The following is a 17,812-nucleotide window of genomic DNA, read 5'->3' as shown; positions in this document are numbered from 1 at the left end:
GTTCTGCTTCTATTTCCTTTAGGTGTGCTGTTAGATTTTGTATTTGGGATTTTTCTTGTTTCTTGAGATAGGCTTGGATTGCGATGTATTTTCCTCTCAGGACTGCCTTCGCTGCATCCCAAAGCATTTGGATTGTTGTATTTTCATTTTCATTTGTTTCCATATATTTTTTAATGTCTTTTCTAATCGCCTGGTTGACCCATTCATTCTTTAGTAGGGTGTTCTTTAACCTTCATGCTTTTGGAGGTTTTCCAGACTTTTCTTGTGGTTGATTTCAAGCTTCATAGCATTGTGGTCTGAAAGTATGCATGGTATGATCTCAATTCCTGTATAGTTATCAAGGGCTGTTTTGTGACCCAGTATGTGGTCTATCTTGGAGAAGGTTCCATGTGCACCCGAGAAGAAAGTATATTCTGTTGCTTTGGGATGCAGAGTTCTAAATATATCTGTCAAGTCCATCTGATCCAATGTATCATTCAGGGCCCTTGTTTCTTTATTGATCCTGTGTCTAGATGATCTATCCAATGTTGTAAGTGGAGTATTAAAATCCCCTGCAATGACCACATTCTTATCAATAAGGTTGCTTATGTTTGTGAGTAATTGTTTTATATATTTGGGGGCTGCTGTAATCGGCACATACACATTTATAATTGTTAGTTCTTCCTGATGGATAGACCCTGTGATTATTATATAATGCCCTTCTTCATCTCTTGTTACAGCCTTTAATTTAAAGTCTAGTTTGTCTGTTATAAGTATGGCTACTCCAACTTTCTTTTGACTTCCAGTAGCATAATAGATAGTTCTCCATCCCTCACTTTCAATCTGAAGGTGTCCTCAGGTCTAAAATGAGTCTCTTGTAGACAGCAAATAGATGGACCTTGTCTTTTTTTTTTTTTTTATCCAATCTGATACCCTATGTCTTTTGGTTGGAGCATTTAGTCCATTTACATTCTGTGTTATTATTGAAAGATATGGGTTTAGAGTCATTGTGATGTCTGTGGGGTTCATGCTTGTAGCGATGTCTCTGGTACTTTGCCTCACAGGATCCCCCTTAGGATCTCTTATAGGGCTGGTTTAGTGGTGATGAATTCCTTCAGTTCTTGTTTGTTTGGGAAGACCTTTATCTCTCCTTCTATTCTAAATGACAGACTTGCTGGATAAAGTATTCTCAGCTGCATTTTTTTTTCCTGTTCATCACATTGAAGATTTCCTGCCATTCCTTTCTGGCCTGCCAAGTTTTAGTAGACAGATCCGTCACGAGTCTTATCAGTCTCCCTTGATATGTTAGAGCATGTTTATCCCTAGCTGCTTTCAGAATTCTCTCTTTATCCTTGTATTTTGCCAGTTTCACTATGATATGTCGTGAAGAAGATCAATTCAAGTTACGTCTGAAGGGAATTCTCTGTGCCTCTTGGATTTCACTGCCTTTACCTTCCCCAGTTCAGGGAAGTTCTCAGCTATGATTTCTTCAAGTACACCTTCAGCACCTTTCCCTCTCTCTTCCTCCTCTGGAATCCCAATTATGCGTGTATTATTTCGTTTAATTATGTCACTTAGTTCTCTAATTTTCCCCTCATACTCCTGGATTTTTTTATCTCTCTTTTTCTCAGCTTCTTCTTTTTCCATAATTTTATCTTCTAATTCACCTATTCTCTCCTCTGCCTCTTCAATCCGAGCTGTGGTGGCCCCCATTTTATTTTGCAGCTCATTTATAGCATTTTTTAGCTCCTCCTGACTGTTTCTTAGTCCCTTGATCTCTGTAGTAATAAATTCTGTGCTGTCCTCTATACTTTTTTCAAGCCCAGCAATTAATTTTGTGACTATTATTTTAAATTCATTTTCTGTTATATTGTTTAAATCGTTTTTGAGCAGTTCGTTAGCTGTGGTTACTTACTGGAGTTTCTTTTGAGGAGAATTCTTCCGTTTCGTCATTTTGGATAGTCCCTGGAGTGGCACGGAACTGCAGGGCTCTTCCCCTGTGCTGTCTGGAGTAACTTGCGTTGATGGGTGGGGCCGTAGTCAGACCAGATGTCTACCCCCAGCCCACTGCTGGGGCCACAGTCAGACTGGTGTGTACCTTATCTTCCCCTCTCCCAGGGGTAGGACTCACTGTGGAGTGGTGTGGCTTCTGTCTGGGCTACTTGCACACTGCCAGTTTTGTGGTACTGCTTCGATGGGATCTGGCGTATTAGCCGGGTTCGATCCACAAGGTACACAGGGGCGGGAGGGGCGGGCTCAGCTCACTTTGCCTTTGGTGGTCCACTTCAGGAGGGGCCCTGCAGCACTTGAAGGGAGGCAGACCCGTCGGAGGGATGGATCCACAGAAGCACAGCATTGGGTGTTTGCGCTATGCAAGCAAGTTCGTGAGGGGAACTTGTTCCCTTTGGGATTTTGGCTGGGGGATGGGCAAGGGAGATGGCGCTGGCGATTGCCTTTGTTCCCCGCCAAGCTGAGCTCTGTCCTCCAGGGCTCACCAAATCTCCCTCCCGCTCTCTGAGGGGAGCTGTTGACTTATAACATTCCAGATGTTAAGTCCTGCTGGCTGTCAGAACACACTCCGTCCGGCTCCTCCGCTTTTGGAAGCCAGACTCGGGGACTCTGCCTTGCCGGGTGGGCTGGCTGCTCTCCACCACCCTGGCTCCCTCCCACCAGTCTGTGTTGTGCGTACTGCCTCTCCACCCTTCCTACCCTCTTCTGTGGGCCTCTCATCTACACTTGGCTCTGGAGAGTCCCTTCTGCTAGTCTTCTGGTGGTTATCTGGGTAAAATAGGCAGATGTGGGTGGAATCTAAGCGATCAGCAGGATGCGGTAAGCCCAGCGTCCTCCTACACCGCCATCCTCCTGGGCATTCAGTCTCATAACTTTTTAAAAAACAAAGGCTGACACTTAGAATTTTACAATTTTTTGATACCTCTTTTGTATCCGCCCCCCCCCCCCCCCCGCACCTCACTCCCTCTATCAACCACCTGTTTGTTCTCTGTATTTAAGAATTTGGGTTTTTTTGTATGTTCATTTGTTTTTTTAAGATTCCATATATAGGTGATATCCTATGGCATTTGTCTTTTTCTGGCTTATTTCACTTAGCATAATACCCTGTAGGTCCATCCTTGTCACAAATGGCAAAAAAAAAAAAAAAAAAAAAAAAAAATCTTATCCTTTTTATGGCTGAGTAATATTCCATTGTGTATATGTACCACATCTTCTTTATCCATTCATCATTGGACACATAGGTTGCTTCCATATCTTGGCTATTGTAAATTATGCTGCAGTAAACATAGGTGTGCATATATTTTTATGAATTAGCGTATACATTTTTTGGGGGGGTAAATACCTAGTGTTGGAATTACTAGATCATATGGTATGTCATTTTTTTTTTTTTGAGGATCCTCCATACTGTTTTCCATAGTAGCTGCACCAATATACATTTCAATAGGTCATCCTCATCAACCCTTGCTATTTCTTGTTTTGTTTTGTTTTGTTTTGTTTTGTTTTTGATAATAGCCGTTATGAGCCAGTATTTCATTGTGGTATTGATTTGCATTTCCCTGGTGATTTGTGATGTTGAGTATCTTTTCGTATGTCTGTTGACCATCTGTATGTCTTCTTTTCTGGAAAACTGTCTATTCAAGTCCTCTGCCTATTTTTTAGTTACTTGGTGTTTTTTGGAGTTGTATAAGTTCTTTTTATATTTTGGATACTAACACCTTATTGGATATATCAGTTGCAAATATCTCATTCATCTAGTTGCTTTTTTGTTAAGCTTGGGTTTTTTCTTTGGTTTTGTTTGTTTTTCTGTGCAAACATTTATTTTGGTATAGTCTTAATAGTTTATTTTTGCTTTTACTTCCCTTGCCTGAGGAGACATACCCATAAATATGTTGCTAAATCTCATGGCCAAGAGATTACTGGTTATGTTTTCTTTTAGGAGTTTTATGGTTTCATGTCTCACATTTAGAATTTTAATCAATTTTGAGTTTATTTTTGTGTATTGTATAAGAAAGTGATCCAGTTTCATTGTTTTTTATTTAGCTATCCAAGTTTTCCAACACCATTTACTGAAAAGACTGTCTTTTCCCCATTGTATTTCTTGCTTTTTTGTCATACATTGACCATATATGAGTATGGGATTATTTCTGGTCTGTCCTGTTCCACTGATTTATGTGTCTCCTTTTGTGCCAGTATCATACTATTTTGATTACTGTAGTTTTGTAGTACAACTTGAGATCTGAGATTTTGATACCTCCAGCTTTATTTTTCTTCCTCAAGATTGCTTTGGCTATTGGAAGTATTTTGTGGTTATATAAAAACATCAGGATTATTTGTTCTAGTTCTATTAAAAGTATTACTGGTATCTTGATAGGGTTTGCACTGATTCTGTAGATTATTTTGCATAGTATATTCTTTTGGTGCAATTGTAAATAGGATTGTTTTCTTAATTTCTCTTTCTGTTCCTTAATTATTAGTGTATAAAAACACCACATATTCCTATTTATTAATTTTGTATCTTGAAACTTTACTCAATTCATTTATCAGATCTAATACTTGTCTTTTGTAGAGTCTTTAGGGTTCTCTGTATATAGTATCATACCATCTGCAAATAGTGACGGTTTTACTTCTTCCTTTCCATTTGGGATGCGGTTTCTCTTTTCTCATCTTACTGCTGCAGTTAGGACTTCTCTTACACTACGTTCAATAAAAGTGGTGAGAGTGGACATCCTTCTTTGTTTCCTGATCTTAGAGGAATAGCCATCAGTTTTACACCATTGAATATGATGTTTGGGTTTGTCATATATGGTCTTTATTAGGTTGAAGTATGTTCCCTTTAAACACACTTTGTGGAGAGTTTTTAACATGACCATTTGTTATATTTGGTCAAATGTATTTTCTATCTCTTTTGAGATAATCATATATTTTCTACCCTTTCTCTTGTTAACGTGATGTATAACATTGACTTACTTGGAAATATTGAATCACTCTTGCATCCCTGGAATAAATTCCAGTTGACTGTGGTAAATGATTTGAATTTCTTTTTCTCATGATTTTTTTGAAACAGTGAAAGTTGGAATTTATCATTTTTTAAATGATAAATTATTTAGTTTTTTAAAATATACTACTTACAAAACTTTTAAAAAACCAGTTTCACTACATAAGTGTTGTTTTTACATATAAACAAAAGCACCTCCTGTGAATTAAGATGGTTTGTTGACTCATGGATTGGAAGAATAAATAGTGTTAAAATGTCAGTAGTACCTAAAGCAATCTACACATTCCATGCAATGCCTATCAAAATAACACCAGCATTCTTCACAGAACTAAAACAAGCAATCCTAAAATTTGTATACAACCAGAAAAGACCCAAATATCCAAAGTATTGTTGAAAAAGAAAACCAAAGCTGGTGGTATTACAATTCCAGACTTTGAACTGGATTACAGAGTGGTAATCATAGAGACAGTGTGGTACTGGCACAAAAACAGACACATAAATCAATGGAACAGAATAGAGAATCCAGAAATGGACCCACATACATATGGCCAACTAATCTTTGACAAAGCAAGAAAGAGTATCCAATGGAAAAAAAGACAATTTTTTCAGCAAATGGTCTGGGACAATTAGACAGTGACACACAGAAGAATGAACCTGGACCACATTCTTACACCATACACAAAAATAAATTCAAAATGGATGAAAGACCTAAATGTGAGACAGAAAAACAATCAAAATCCTAGGGGAGAAAACAAGTAGCAACCTCTTTGACCTCGGCCACAGTAACTTCTTAGTAGACATGTCTCCAGAGGCAAAGGAAACAAAAGCAAAATGAACCATTGGGACCTCATCAAGATGAAAAGCTTCTACACATCAAAGGAAATAATCAACAAAAAGGAAGCTGATGGAATGAAATGGAAGAAGATAACGTACAAATGACATATCAGGGAAAGGATTGGTATCTAAAATCTACAAAGAACTTACCAAACTCAACACCCAAAAACAATTAATCCCGTGAAGAAATGGGCAGAAGACATGAATAGACACTTTTCCAAGGAAGACATGCAGATGGCTAACAGACACATGAAAAGATGCTCAACATCCCTCATCATCAGGGAAATACAAATCAAAACCACAATGAGATACCACCTCACACCTGTCAAAATGGCTAACATTAACAACTCAGGAAACAACAGCTGTTGGTGAGGATACAGAGAAAGAAGAACCCTTTTGCACTGTTGGTGGGAATGCAAACTGGTGCAACCACTCTGGAAAACAGTATGGAGGTTCCTCAAAAAGTTAAAATAGAACTACCATACAACCCTGCAATTGCACTACTAGGTATTTATCCAAAGGATAAAAATGCTGACTCACAGGGGCACTTGCATCCCAATGTTTATAGCAGTACTTTCAACAATAGACAAATGATGGAAAGAGCCAAGATGTCTATGGAGTGATGAATGGATAAAGAAGATACACTCGTGTGCATGCATGAGGGCGCACACACACACACACACACACACACACACACACACACAATGGAATACTACTTGGCAATGAAAAAGAATGAAATCTTGCCATTTGCAACAACGTGGATGGAACTAGAGTGTATTATGCTAAGCACAATAAGTCCATTAGAGAAAGATAAATATATGATCTCACTCAATGTGGATTTTAAGAAACAAAACAGATGCACATAGGGGAAGGGAAGGAAAAATAAGGTAAAAACAGAGATGGTGTTGGGCATTAAGGAGGGCATTTTTTGGGATGAGCACTGAGTGTTGTATGTAAGTGATAAATCATGGAAATCTAGTCCTGAATCCAAGACTACACTGTAAGTTAACTAATTTGAATTTAAATTTAAAAAAAAAGATGGTGTGGTTCAAAGTCTTTGAGTACTGAATTTGTAGAGATTTTGGAAATTGGGACAAAAAAGGAAATATAATGAGACAAAAAACTTTGCTTCCCCAAATTATTTGTCTTTTTCAGTAATGTAATAGTGAAATTCATCAAGTCATTGCAGGATAAAGAATCATAATCAGAAATGATTTTCAAAATCTACAGGCAATTGTTTATAAATGATTTCTGCATAAATGGTTCTCATTTTCATATTATGCTAAGACAGATTTATTTCCATCAAAATTCACCTTCAAATGACTCTTGTTATTAGTAGAAAAGCATGTTTTGATTTTCAGAAACTTTATTACATGGATTCTTAAATTATTCCCATTCCTAGAATCAGAGTTTTAAAAGTGTAAGCAACATACTCTTCAATGTATATATTTTCAAACTATTTCTATTTATGTGAAAGTTTCATTCAACTTCTTTAATTTTGATTCAAATACATTTTCATACAAAATTATTTTTTCATTAGTTTTATTATAATACCTGCCTTCTAATTGAAGAGTCTTAAAGTCCAAAGAGAATCTTTGTTTTCCCCCAAGAACACTCTTATTATTTCAAATACCAGTGACTTAAATATCTTGTCTTCAAGGGATTTGATCATTCATGCCAAAATTTATCTCAATTTACTACTACATATACAGGCAATTAAAATGCATTTTCTCCATTGCTTTGTCTTTGTGGATTATATGACATTTGTTTCATAAAATAGTAATTTTACAATCAAGAGTTTTCTGAGTTTCTAAATATTTTTATAAATCAAATATTCTCTTTTCCTTAAAACAAAATTAATTTGTGTATGTAACATTTCTGGGTTGTTCATAAAATGTAACATAATATCTTCTATTCAAGTAACATAAGTCCCCTATTTTTTTGAAATTTCAGCCAAAATGTATTTCGGTGTTATGTATCCATTTAAAATGTTGCTTGCAGTGCCACCATGACTAAGCACCAATGTAAACATAGCTTTCAGTAAAGCAACATATCTTGACACACTGTCATATTTTGCAAACAGAATTTAAGACTTGATCTGACAAGTACCAGTGGCACTGTATTTATGGAAGGAATGGCTGGGGGATTTGATGATAGGTCTGTATTCTTCATAGGTGACTTTCAGAGCAAATGCTAGAATCATGTAGTAAATGAGTATATTGTCTATGGATTCATAATGTGTGCATTCAGGTCCCATTTCGAGGTTACACCACAAGTCTACGCTACCACTAGTGGCATCCACTGGTGCTGTGATGCCAGGTGATTGAAACTCTGCTTTCCCTTCTGTAACAATGGTGATACTCTTAACATGTACCTCATAAAGGCACTGTGAATATTAACCTAATTCGTGCAAACATGTGAAATGGTGTCAGGTTTGTAGTCTGTACAAGTGGCTTAGTTCTCGATGTTATATACTTTTTACGAAAGGAGTATTATTTACAGAAATACATTAATTCAGAAGTCATTTTTACCAGCGATACATGTGTGTATATAAGTATGTGTATATGTATACATACACACACTCTGCTATGAGGTTATATACATGTATCATATATTTCCACCTTTGTTTACCTCTCATTCATTTGCAAAGACTCACTTCTGACTCTGCCTATTTACTGATGCCACTCTGATCTCAATAAGTCATACTGTGATTTTTTGTAACACTCCTTCCCCCAAGTAACATCCAAATAGTGGTTGATTATCAAAACTTCCTGCCGAGGTGGGGTGCCTGGGTGGCTCAGTCGGTTAAATGTCTAACTCTTGACCTCAGCTCAGGTCATGATCTCACAGTTCTGTTAGCACAGAGCCTGCTTGGGATATTCTCTCTCTCTCTCTCTCTCTGACCCTCCCTGGCTCATGTTCTTTCTCTCTGTGTGTCTGTCTCTCTCTCTCTCTCTCAAAATAAATAAGCATTTTAAAAATCCTGTTGAGATAATAAGTAGGTATTCTAGTGTACAGTCATTTCTCATTCTATATCTGCAAGATAAAAGAACTTAGTACATATTCATATTCAAATGCTATTAAACTATATCAATATTGAATAAGTCTACCTAGTTTTAACACTTAGTAGTAAAGTGTAACAAATGCTACAATAATCCAATGTAGTGTCAAAGTTATATGTTGAAATAATGGGCCTTAAGTAAAAGAGAATCTAACCAATATTTCTAAAGGATTTGAATTAGGATAAAATGGGTTATTTTTAAAAAGAAAGATACAAAATAAATAATGAAAGAGTAAAGAAAGGAAAATCAAAGGAATAGAGAGGAAGAGAAAATCTATTTTTTTTAAATTTTTTTTAACGTTTATTTATTTTTGAGACAGAGAGAGACAGAGCATGAACGGGGGAGGGGCAGAGAGAGAGGGAGACATAGAATCGGAAGCAGGCTCCAGGCTCTGAGCTGTCAGCACAGAGCCCGACGCGGGGCTCGAACTCACAGACCGCGAGATCGTGACCGGAGCTGAAGTCGGTCGCCCAACCGACTGAGCCACCCAGGTGCCCCGAGAAAATCTATTTTATATAAAGAAATAGATGTATTACAATGTTCTGGTTTGACTGCACAAAGAATATTGTAAAATTTTAAGTGCCATATTTGCCGAGACATTGAAAACTTGGAATATCTTCAGAGGTGAGTGATCTTGATGTCATAATCTTGAAATTTTCCCCTTGATTACCTTAGAACTCTACCTAGATTTAAATCTAGCAGTGTAGTTCAGTAGTCTTACTCCTATGGATGGTAAAACCTAAAAGAATATAAGCTTCACCCCTGAAAATTATTGATGAATTTCAAGAGAGGATAACTCATCCAATTTTACTCCTAGTTTGTGGCTTTATATTTAATTGATCAACTCCTCTGTGATTAAGTGTATGAACAGTACCAGTTCAGCATTTCTGAAGATATGATATGCACTGTATAACAGAAAGTACTTGACTCTAAGAATATTTTGAAATTCTGGACTAAGCAAGCTCAAACGTTCTGTACTGTGTTATTTCCGTGGGCTTTTACTCTGATCATCATTAGAGTAACACTCTAAGAAGAGGATATGGTTTGCAGCGTTTTCCACACTACATGACAGTGGAGTACTTGTTCTGTGGACAATTTCTTAAGGCTGATATGGAGAATCACTTCTCTAGTCCAGTCTTAGCAGGATTTTTAGTTCACACTCTTTAAAAGCTTGATAATCCTTGATTATTTTATTTACATACTTTTATTTTGCCAGTATTTTCCATTTCAATCCTATATCATCTTATGAAACATTTTAAATTCTTTGAACTTGGAACTGCCAAATCCAATTGATTTTAGAATCCAAAAACTGATTTTACTCTGACTTTGAAGTATAGCCTCATGCCACCTTTTTCCTACCACAAGCCACTCTGCTCTGCATGAGAGGTAGAAAGTAGCCAGCTTTGGTCAGGGATGAGGGTGGGCTGTTTCACACAAGGTTAGCGGTTTTATGGGACAGCAAGCACAGACTTAAGTGGGCTCCCAAGTTTTGAGCTGTAGCTCAAGCTCTCTTCATTACTGCTGTCACCTTTCATCCTTGTGCCACTGTATGCAAATGCTAATAAGAATGCTTCCTAGAATGGAGTGTATATGTGGGGTGGAAGTCAAACCTACTGGCCCCTACTACTCTATGAATGATTTCCCCTCCAAAATGAGCAGAGACAGTTCTTAACGGAATATCACGTAAAGCCCGGACTAACCTTGATTGCACCTAAGATAGAAAAGAGGGCCCTGAACCAGGGAGTTTTCTTCTATAGTAAGAGGCTCTCATCAGGTAGCTGATCAACTCACATACCTGAAAGCCTTTATCATCTCATTAGTTTCCAATTGTCTGCTCCTCAGTGCACTCACATCATTTAGTTAAAGCCTCAGCTGGTCTTTGTCGGCTCTCATCAGGAGATCTACATCCCAGTGATATCAAATCGATTTTATATCAGAATATAAGTCAAATTTTAAATTTGCTTGGCCAGCATCTATGAACTATGTTATAACTGAAGTTCAGCATTTCCAAAACCTGTGTTTTGAAAACGCTGCCAGGTGAAGGCCCATAATGGACTTAGGAAGGCCAATTAATTAGAATACTGTTTCATCTGTCAGGATTGTTTAGCAATATCCACGTTAACAGCCATGTGTTGCTTCCAGGTGTATTGCTTAATTTCCAAACTTTGCTGGTATTTTTAGAAGAGTTTAAAGCATTTGTCCTGAAACTTGCCTTCATATTAGAATCATCTAGGGAGCTTTTAAATATGCTGATGGCTAAGCTCCACCTCCAGAGATAATTATTTAATTGATATAGGGTCAACCCATTCATTGGTGTTGTTTAAAAAGCTTCCCAGGTGATTCGGGTTTGAAGCTAGGATACAAAACCACTGGTTTATAATAACAGCAGTTGCTTGAACTTTTCTATGCTTCATAATAAGCTTCTGCTAGGTCAACTAAAACAGTATTCCATTAAGAAAAAAATTAATAAGTGCTGTAGTCTTTTTTTAAAAACCAGTACATTTCTGTACTGACTCTAGATAATTCATATGTGAATACTCTTTAGCCTGAACTGTTTTTTATCCTTAATAATGTAACAGATTTTTTGTTAGCTTCAGAAGTGGTATATATACATTAAACTGTTGATTATTTATTACCACCTACTATGTGAGTAGGTTAGATGCTATGAGGAAAATCAAGATATTTAAAAAATGTTCTTAACCTCAAGACATGTTTATCTGAAATACTGTGAAGAAGGCACATTTATCTGAACTAATGACCCGTAATAGAAAATTTAAGTGATGCTGGTCAAATAAGGAATAGAGACTAGTAGTTACTAACCTAGCTAGCTAACAAACTGCTGAAATTCTTTCTCTCAGGGCTTGGGGGTGGAACAACCTTCAAAGGATGACGTGAGAGAACCCTCAATCTGGGTGACTCAGTCTGCTACACATCTGACTCTTTATTTTGGCTCAGGTCATGTCTCACGGTTCATGAGATTGAGCCCCACATCCAGCTCTGTGCTGACAGCAGGGAGCTTGCTTGGGATTTTCTCTCTCCCTCTCTCTCTCCAAATAAATAAACACTAAAAAAATTTTTTAAAAACTACAATAGATGAAGTGGGAAGGGCTGTGAGGATGTGAGGTGATAAAATGTGGCTTTATTATTCAGAGACCGGTGATTTGGGAACAGTTATAGACATAAGTACCATTAGTAGATTGCAGAACTAGCCACAATTATGTTCTCTTCCTGGATCCACACATTGTAATGCTGTTCTCCTTTAATCCTGCATTTGGCCAGCTCTGTCAGTGTGCCACCTCTGAGTCTTCCATATTTCTACTTGTCTCTTCGGCCTCTCTTGACACCATGGGAATATGCCCTGGTTACCCTGTTGGAGGGTGAGACATGTGGATGAGAGCGGTCGCCTTGGTCAACAGTCAGCTGGCTCTGGACATGTAAGTACAGCAAAGTTACACATAGCCATCTAGCCAGCCCTCCTGTTGACCCTGCGCACGTGAATAATATACTCAAACAGATGAATTATAATCCAATAAATAGAGTGGAAGAATGGTATGAATAAAACCATGTATCTATTTATTCATCTCTCTGGGTTTTAAAATGTGAAAAGAAGCACCTTCCCAAATGCTACCTATACTGGTGCTTATTTCACAAATAGTTTTAGTTACAAGTATTTTAGTTATGAGTATTTTAGCTGCTGAGTATTATCTAGAAATACATCCACGATTGTATGTTATGTACTGCAGAACTACCTAAATCTTTTTAAAAGAGCCTTATTTTGAGACACTTTAAATTTGCCTCATCACCTAGGAAAATGGGCAGGAAGATGAAGTTATTTGACTCCTTAGCCTAGGAGTTGTTCTTGGGGAAAAAAGGTAATAATACCTTCTAAACTTAATTTGCTCTTTCCTCCTCCAGGGTTTTCAAACTATGCCCAAATTCTCTCACAAACAGTTCAAAACATCCAGGTTTATTAGAGTGTTGTTACTCTCAGGAATATATCCACCCACACAGCCAGTAGTTTTTGTAGAAATTCAAGGCAAAGTGGTATTCAATGAACCTTATGGAATTAAGAAGGAGCAAAGTATCAATAAAGAATTTAAGGAGGTACACAGTAAAGACACAGAACTACTCAATTCACTCCCATTCTTTTTATAAAGTTTGCCATCAGACTTCGTACCCCTTCGGCCTATTGTCAATAGCTATTCATATGGGCTTCACACAACAAATGATTATTATACCACCTGATAGCAGGGGCATAAGGGTGATGATTAATCTTCATCCTTGGTTCATAACACACATTGTTGGTCCAGACATGACCTTCTTTTATTATTCACTTAGTTAGATATGCAGATGTTTGTATTTATTTCTCTATGTTAATAATAAGAACCTGAGAAATCACCACTCAACATGAACAATAGAACCTTGATAATAACTTAGATTAACATATGTGATCCTATACAACAGCAGAAACCTGGAAACAACCCATTATCTATCCAGAGGGGAATGGATGAATGAAATATGTATGTTCACAGAAAAGAATATCATACAGAAGTTAAAATGAATAAATTGTAGCAAGATATGTTATGTGAAACCCAGAATTTTTAAGTTAAAAAAATCCCAAAAGATAAATGTATCCTTGGCTTTGCAAAAGCTTTTCACTTTGAATTAGTCCTGTTTATTTCTGCTTTTGTTGCCTTTCCCTGATGAGACAAATCCAAAAAAGAAAAAAATTGCTCACACTGATGTCAAACAGCTTACTGCTTAGATTTTCATCTAGGAGTTTTATGGTTTCAAATCTTACATTTATTTTTGTATATGGTGTAAGAAAGGGGTTCACTTTTCTCAGCAACATTTACTGAAAAGACTGTCTTTTTCCCATTTTATGTTACTGCCTTCTTCATCATATATTAATCAAGCGTTTATTTTTGGACTCTCTACTCGGTTCTATTGATCTATGTGTCTGTTTTTGTGCCAGTACCATACTATTTTGATCACTACAGCTTTGTATTTTGAAATCTGGGATTGTGATAGCTACAGTTTTGTTCTTTCTCAAGATTCCTTTGGCTATTTACGGTCTTTTGTGGTTCCATACTTATTTTAGGATAAATTTATTCTAGTTCTGTGAAAAAGGGCATTGGTATTTTGATAGAGGTAGAGATCAGTGTATACATTGCTTTGGTTAGTATGGACATTTTATTTATATTAATTCTTCCATTACATAAGCACAGTGTATCTTTCTCTTTATTTCTGTGTTGTCTTTCTTTTTTCTCACATTAGTGTTTTATAGTTTTCAAAGTACAAGTCTTTCACCCCTTGTTTAAATTTATCCCTATTTTTTTATTCAGTTGTGAATGGGATTGTCTTCTTAATTTCTCTTTCTGGTGCTTTGTTATTAGTGTGCACAAATGCAACATTTCTTTATATTTGTTTTGTATTCTGCAACTTTAATGAATTTTTAGTTTTAATAGATTTTTCGTGGAGTCTTTATCTTTTCTAATTTGAATGCCTTTTTTTTTCCTTGTCTAATTTCTGTGCCCCAAATTTCCAATACTATAGTGAATAAAAGTGGTGAGAATGGGCATCTTTGTCTTATTTCTGATATTAGAGGAAAAGTTTTCAGTTTTTCACCCCTGAGTATGATGTCAGCTGTGGGCTTGTCATATATGGTTTTTATTATGTTGAGGTATATTTATACACCCATTTAGTTGACAGTTTTTACCATATGTGGATGTTTAATTTTGTGAAATACTTTTTCTTCATCTATTGAGATGGTCATAGTTTTTTATCCTTTGTTTTTTAATAGCATTTATTATTTATTATTAACAACATTTATTGATTTGTAGTTGTTAACCATGCTTGAATCCTGGAATGAATCCCACTTCATTCTAATGTGTGATCTTTTTAATGTATTGTTGAATTCAGTTAGCTAGTGTTTTGCTAAGGATTTTTGCATCTGTGTTCATCAGGGGATACTAGCCTGTAATTTTTTTTTGGTAGTGTTTTTGTCTGGTTTTGTATTCGGATATTGCTAGCCTTCTAAAATGAGTTTGGAAGTATTCTTCTTTTTGTAACAATTTGAAAAGAATAGGTATTAACTATTCTTTAGATGTTTGTGTAGAATTCACCTCTGAAACCATTTTGTCCTGGACTTTTGAGAGATTTTTTTTATTACTGATACTATTTCATTAGTAGTAATCACTCTATTCAGATTTATTTCTTCATTATTCAGTCTTGGAAGACTGTATGTTCCTAGGAATTTATTTATTCAAGATTGTCAATTTGTTTGCATATAATTAGATATTCACTTAGGATTTTTTTCTATTTCTCTGGTGTAAGTTGTAATTTTTCTTCTTCTTCGCCAAAATCTGTTGTTTCCTGAGTTCATTTTAGCCATTGTTACAGGTGTGAGGTGATATCTCATTGTGGTTTTTATTTGTATTTCCCTGATGATGAATGATGTTAAGCATCTTTTCATGTGTATGTTAGCTATCTGGATGTATTATTTGGAAAAGTGTCTATTCATATCTTTTGTCCATTTCTTAACTGTATTGTTTTGGGGGGGGGTTGAGTTTGATAACTTCTTTATAGATTTTGAATACTAACCCTTTATCAGATATGTCATTTGCAAAATCTTCTCCCATTCCAGCAGTTACCTTTTAGTTTTGTTGATTGTTTCCTTCACTGTGCAGAACGTTTTTATCTTCATGAAGTCCCAATAGTTTTTTTTTTTTTTTTTTTTTTTTGCTTTTGCTTCCCTTGCCTCAGGAGATGTATCAAATATGAAGTTGCTATAGCCGATGTCAGAGAAGTTACTGCCTGTGCTCCTCTAGGATTTTGATTGTTTCCTGTTTCACATTTAGGCCTTTCATCCATTTTGAATTTATTTTTGTGTATGATGTAAGAAAGTGGGCCAGTTTCATTCTTGTGCATGTTACAATCCAGTTTTTCCCAACACCTTTTGTTGAAGAGACTGTCTTTTCTCCATTGGATACTCTTACCTGTTTTGTCAAAGGTTAGTTGACTGTATAATTGTGGGTCCATTTCTGGGTTTTTCTGTTCTGTTCGACTGATCCATGTTTCTGTTTTTGAGCTATTACCAATTGTCTTGATCACTAAAGCTTTGTAATATAACTTGAAGCTCGGAATTGTGATGCCTCCAGCTTTGCTTTTCCTTGTCAAGATTGTTTTGACTATTTGAGGTCTTTTGAAGTTCCATGCAAATTTTAGGATTGTTTGTTCTAACTCTGTGAAAAATCCTGGTAGTATTTTGATAGGTATTGAATTAATGTATAGATTGCTTTGGGTAGTATAGACATTTCAACATTTGTTCTTCTAATCCATGAGCATGGAATATCTTTCCATTTGATTGTGTTGTCTTGAATTTCTTTCATTAGTGTTTTACAATTTTCAGAGTGCAGATATTTTACCTCTTTGGTTAGATTTATTCCTAGGTATCTTCCGGTTTTTGGTGCAATTGTAAATGGGATCAATTCCTTGAATTCCCGTTCTGCTGCTTCATTACTGATGTATAGAAATGCATTAGGTTCCTGTACATTGATTTTTAATCCTGTGACTTTACTGAATTCATGTATCAGTTGTAGCAATTTTTTGGTGGAGTCTTTTGGGTTTTCTAAATAGTATCATGTCTTGTGAATAGTGGAAGTATGACTTCTTCCTTGCCAATATGGATGCCTTTTATTTCTCTTTGTGGCCTGATTACTGAGGCTAGGACTTGCTGTACTGTATTAAATAACAGTGATGAGAGCGGACACACATCCTTGTCTTATTCCTGACTGTTAAAGAAAAGCTCTGTTTTCCCCACTGAGGATGATATTAGCAATGTGTTGTTCGTATATGACCTTTATTATGTTGAGGTATGTACCCTTAATTCCTACTTTGTTGAGGGTTTTTCTTATGAACAAATGTTGTATTTAGTCGCATTCTTTTTGTTCATCTACTGAGATGATCATATGGTTCTTATCCTTTCTTTATTAATGTGGTATATCATGTCGATTGATTTGTGAATGAACCACCCTGCAGTCCAGGAATAAATCCCATTGATCATGGTAGATAATTCTCCTAGTGTACTCTTGGATTTGCTAATATTTTGTTGAGAAATTTTGCATCCATGTTCATCAGGGATATTGACCTGTAGTTCTCTGTTTTAGTTGAGTGTGTGTCTGGTTTGGGATTCAGGACGATAGTGACCTCATAGAATGAATTTGCAAATCTTCCATCCATTCCTATTTTTTTGAATAGTTTGAGAAGAACAGTTTTTAACTTTTCTTTAAATGTTTGGTAGAAATCTCCTATGAAGCCTTCTGGCCCTGGACTTTGGTTTGTTGGGAGATTTTTTATCACTTATTCCATTTCTTTGCTGGTTATCAGTCTGTTCAAGTTTTCTTTTTACACATACAAAATGTTGTGTATTCTGCTGCTTTAGGATGAAATGTTCTGAATATATCTTTTAAGTCCATTTGGTTCATTATGTAGTTCAAAGCCATTGTTTCCTTGTTGATTTTCTGCTTAGATGATCTGTCCATTGTTGTAAGTGGGGTGTTAAAGTCTCCTAATATTATTGTATTATCAATCAGTTCCTTTATGTTATTAATTTATATACTTGGGTGTTCCCATAGAGGATGCACAAATATTTACAATTGTTAGACCTTCTTGTTGGATTGTTCCCTTTATTATGATATAGTGCCCTTCTTCATCTCTTCTTACAGTCTTTGGTTTAAAATCTAGTTTATCTAAGTACTGCTACTCCAGCTTTCTTTTGATGTCCATTTTTGCATGATAAATGATTCTCCATCCCCTCACGTGGAATCTGCAGGTGTCTAGGTATAAAATGTGTATCTTACAGGTAACATATAAATGGGCCTTATTTTTATCCATTCTGACACCCTTTGTCCTTTGATTGGAGTGTTTTGTC

Source organism: Panthera onca, chromosome X (assembly GCF_046562875.1).
Source record: "Panthera onca isolate mPanOnc1 chromosome X, mPanOnc1 haplotype 2, whole genome shotgun sequence".
Taxonomy (NCBI): domain Eukaryota; kingdom Metazoa; phylum Chordata; class Mammalia; order Carnivora; family Felidae; genus Panthera; species Panthera onca.
The sequence above is the reverse complement of the archived record's forward strand: the minus strand, read 5'-3'. Positions refer to the sequence as shown.